Below are 5,315 nucleotides of genomic sequence, written 5' to 3' on the forward strand. Positions count from 1 at the left end.
TCTTTGGTTAGCATATTTAAGTCATTTTCATGTAAGTTAATTCCTGATATGTTAGTGCTTAAGTATTTCATTCTATTACTTGCTTTCTTTTTGTTTCTTGTAGTTCTTGTTCCATGGTTTCTCTGATTCTCTTTTCCTGCCTTCCTGTATGTTATTTGAAAATATTTTTTGATTCTATCTTCATTTATTTATGATGTTTCTGAGTGTATCACTTTGTATACTTGTCATAATGGTTGCTCTGAGTATTACAATATAAATTTGTGACTTATAACAGCTTACTGGTGTCAACCTTTTATCACAAGTAAAATGTAGAAATCTCACATTCATTTAGGTCTTTTTATTTTCCCCACTTTTAAAAGGTCATTTTTTTGAGTATCGAATGATGTTATAATTTTTGTTTCAAGCAGGAAATGGGATTATTTAAGCTCATAAAGGAAAAGCATAGTGTATTGCATGTACTTCTATTTTTGTTTTGTTTTTTCTTCTTCCTTTATGATGCTATAGGATTCTTTCTTTTATTGTTTCCTTTCTATTTAAACTGCCTTCAGCCAATCAATAACTCTAGATCTGCTAGATAAATTCTTTAGTTTTCCTTTTCTGTGGCTGATTCTCTCCCTGATTTCACTCTCCACTTTTGTACTTCTAAGTGGGCAGGGCAATTCTCCGGCCCAGCAGAGAAGAGTCCTTGTCCTGGCTGCTTATTGTTGGTGATTCCTATTTGATCTGGGAGAGAAATGAGCCTACTTGGGCTTTCTTCTGTTGCTAGGTTGGGTGTCAGAAAACACCCAGTCTGAGTCATCTTCTCCTGTATGCGTGTGTGTTTGGGGAGGGGGGTGGCATATGATGCATCTGCCACCATGTTTTTCAATCCCAGGGGCCTGTCCAGTTCACTTTTTCCTGATAACATTTCACATCACTGTTTCCTCTCTCTTGCTGTATTTTCAGGGTTTTAGTTGTGCTTAGAGAGGAAATTGCAGGGAGAAATAGACGTACACATTCTTGTGAGGATCAGAAACTGAATTTTAATGCAATGTCCTTCACCAGTCTTAATGATACCCATTACTCAAAAATCTGAATCTTTCGGATTCAGTCTCATGCTGAGTCCTTAAACCCTGTGCTGTATATACAAACTTCAAAGATATTGTTGTCTTCCTCAAAATTTATCACATAAGTTTTAGAGGTGCCTTGACCTTATCCCCACGTAGAAATTGAAAGCTTATCTTCACTGACCATTCTGCCCTTCTTTCTTCCTTCTGGGTGATGTTTCTCTCTTTGTGCCTGGAGTCTGTCTGCTACAGCAAGAAGTATATGCATGATGTTAAACTTCTCAGGAAAACCCTGGTGTCTAAGCTGCACACTTCAGATATTGATGTTTCTTTCCTTTGCTTCTCTCATTAGAATATTTGTTCTCTCCAGTCACACTTATTATGCTTGACTGTAGCTGATCTGATTAATTTATGCTAAGGTATTATAGACACGCATTATGCAGCCTAGAAAATGTTTGCATTGTGACTCTTTTCAATGTCTCAACTTCAAAGAATAGCTAACGTAGATATTTAATACTTTGTGACTAAATGATGGCCCAAAATACTTTGGGCTTCTGCTTTTCTATTTGTAGAGAAAGAGTTGTACTAATTGATCTGGAGAGTCATTCTAGGATTATGATTCTAATTGATCAGATGTGAATGTGCATAATTAATTATGTGCATATTAACATGCTCCATTTCTACAATGATAAAAAAACATATCTCTCAAATATTAAATTATTAATAATTAAGGAAGACATAAATACACTGCATCTGCCAAGGATTTATCAATGTACACAGCTAGGGTATATTGTGGACTCAGCTGCTAGAATGATCAGCTAGAAACAACATATGGGGAGAGGAGTGGTTCTCTATGATTCTAAGGGTATTTTATATCTTTTTTGCTTTCTACCTGCACACATGACTACATTCCACAGTAAGAATGTGCTTTTTTACCCACAGAAAAAACATGTTTCAATCTGGATTCCCTTTATTTCAACATGTTTTTTCTGTGGTAAAAAAAACACATTCTTACCATGGAATGTACAAATTGGAATTGAGAGGAGAGGGGAAAGGGGGAGGGAGGTTGAGGGATAATTGGGAGGGGACAAGGGGTACAAAATTAATTTCCAGTAATGGATATGCTCTCAGTATGAATCTGGCCCCCACATCATGGACAGGAGCGGGGGCAATCAGCTTTGTATCTCATGAATATTTGTAAGTAAGTAAGTAAGTAAGAAAAGAAAGAAAAAGAAAGAAAGGAGAAAGAAAGAAAGAAAGAAAGAAAGAAAGAAAGAAAGAAAGAAAGAAAGAAAGAAAGAAAGAAAGAAAGAAAGAAAGAAAGAAAGAAAGAAAGAAAGAAAGAAAAAAACAAAACATGTTGCATCTCAAATCCTATGTCTCGTGCCATTTGTACCCATAGTTTACTATCAAAGTATTAAAAAGAAGCTAACATTTTGGTCTTGTTCACTAAAATCTCAAGTATCTAGGAGATTGATTTATTGGCATTCTGCTCCTGAATGCCTCATAATAACTAAAGACTTATTTGGTAACCTTATTCTATTAATTTAATTGATTTTATTTGTTCTCATTTATGCATATTTAAGACAAAGGCAGATTTTAAGAAAAGAAGGGAAAGAGAGAGAGACATAATTAGGAAAGAGGCAAATATTTCTAACTACCTTGTTAAACTCAAAAGCAACCTTGACATTTTAATAATTGAACTCAGTTTTCTGTCTGTGAAATGTAAGAACAATAAGGTAAAAATTTAAGACTTCAGTAAATACTTATGATTAATAATTATTTCCATCCTCTCTTTTGCAATAGGGTTAAATCTGACATAAATGGAAAGTGTAGAGTAAAATATTTATCTTCCTTTGTCTTCAGCTTTCTTATCTAATTGGGGGCTTTAGACTAAGAGATGTCGACTACAAATCTGCTTCTATTTGTGATTTCCTTTTAACATGCCAGAATTTCTTGGTTTGCATGATTGGTAAAACCTCAGGGAATACAAATGATTAAGACACAGTTACTAGAACCATGATGATAGGCTGTTTTTTTGGCAACTGCAGAAGTGGCAATGGGGGAGAAAATAATTGAGTGTGACTAGATATTTAAAGAGGTTTTTGAGCTTTTATTGAGTTTTCAGATGCTTCCTTCATGCAGTTGTACAAATATTTAATTGCATTTTCCCCTCCTCTGAATTTTAATCTTTTTATTTCAGAAAGCTTGAGTGATTACCAAACATCATATTCCACTTCTGCATACATAAGAGCTGCTTCACAAAGGCCTTTGAAAGGCTAATATTTCTATCAGCTTGTATAACGTTGAGACAGAGTTTGGATAAAAGCAGCTAAGATTGCTTTTCATAACTTTAGCTAGCTAAGATTTCATAGCATATTTTGTTTTGCTCTTGTACTGTTGGCTGCATGCCATTGCAGGCAAATCATTTTTTAAGTTAAATTTGTATAAATCTTATTGTAATCTATTTACTTTACTAACAAGATTGCTTTGCATGCTGGTCTCCAATGAAAGCACTCTTGAAGATTTATTTAAATATAAACTCTTATCACGATGATAATAATACCAATATAGAAATAACCTCTAGTGTACCACCTCGTCAATAGTGTACATACTCTCCCTCTCTGTGTTTGTCTGTGTGTGTATGCTTTTAGCTGACATGTCAGTTTTTAACTTTGTTCAATGGAGTAATTTATTATTAACAATACATATATTTAATTAGAGATTTTTAGAGCAAAGTACTTTTTTACAATCAAATAAAATTATTTTAATGTCACATATTAACTTCTGCTTGCTATCCACATACATATACATTTTACATAGTTGTCATTATGCACATGCCTTTTATGCTTTTGAAATCATATTATAAACATCTCTCCTTCTCTTGAGAGACCCCATTATTTGAATACCGATCTTATTCTCTATTGATATTTCATAATTTACTTAGCCATTTCCTCTTTTAAAACTTTGTGTTGTTTCCTGATCATCTCCTGTCTTAGTCCATTCCTGCTGCTATAACAAAATGCCTGAGACTGAGTAATTTATCAAAAGTATGAATTTATTGCTCACAGTTTTGGAGGCTAGGAAGTTCAAGATCAAGGCACTGGCAGGTTCAGAGTCTGGTAAGGGCCTGTCTCTGCTTTTAGAATGGCACCTAGAACACTGTCTTCTCACATGGCATGACAAAAGGAAGGCCTCTTTCATAAAGCATTAATCCCATTTACAAGGGCAGATCCTCAGGACTTAATCACCCCCTCAAGGTCCTATCTTTTAATACGATCTCAAGATAGTATTAGATTTTGATGAGAATTAAGTCCTATCTTTTAATACGATCACAAGATAGTATTAGATTTTGATGAGAATTATGTTCTGATAAGTATTAAGTTTCAACATATGAATTTTGGTGGACACATTCAGACCATAGAATATACTATTTGCTATTTGTATTTCTCTTCATATATTCAACTGTTAAAGATTATCTTATTATGTGACCTTGTATGTGTGTGTGTATATATATGTGAAGTTTCTGTTCAATTATTTCTCTGTGGTGAATTCTTAGTAGTGGAGCTATAGGATCAGCAATTATAAACTCGTATATTGCTCTTCCTGTGTATTTTGGCAACTTAAAAAACAAAAGTTGTATAAAAAATGCTTTTAAAAATTGTATGATTTTGGAGGTTACAATACTATACAAAAATATTACTTCTTGAAAATACAATGTGAGAGTGTAGCCCACTGTCATTACATGTGAAAACTCCAAAATGATAGTCTTTGAGTCAGAATATTAACATTCCAATTTTTATTTACTTTAATATTTAATTTTATAATTTCAAAAAGAATAAAAAAATCAAGTTTTAGAGGTTTTTGAAGAAGTTTTACAAATTTTTTTTTCTGTTTGTTTTCTATCTGGAGAGACTCCAAGCTCAGGAAGGAAAAATTTGCTTTTAGCAAGGTGTGCCTCTAACACATTATGCTATTCTGAATATTCTCTAACATCTCTTAATAATTTTGCTGTAAATTATCTTACGGAAAGACATTTTTACAGAAGGCTGGCTAAATAAATGTTTACTTGTCAGATAAATTGAGGTCTTCTAATGTCAGGTAATAAAGTCCTTCATGTTACCATTCTTTATCCACATTATAGTGATTCAATAACATCTAGAATCATAGTTTATCTCCTGTGAAAATTTTGGAGATTATAAAAATGAACCTAACCACAATATGTAACTTCATTGAGACCTCATTAATAGCCTATTAACCTTTATCCAC

Source organism: Cynocephalus volans, chromosome 4 (assembly GCF_027409185.1).
Source record: "Cynocephalus volans isolate mCynVol1 chromosome 4, mCynVol1.pri, whole genome shotgun sequence".
NCBI classification, from domain to species: domain Eukaryota; kingdom Metazoa; phylum Chordata; class Mammalia; order Dermoptera; family Cynocephalidae; genus Cynocephalus; species Cynocephalus volans.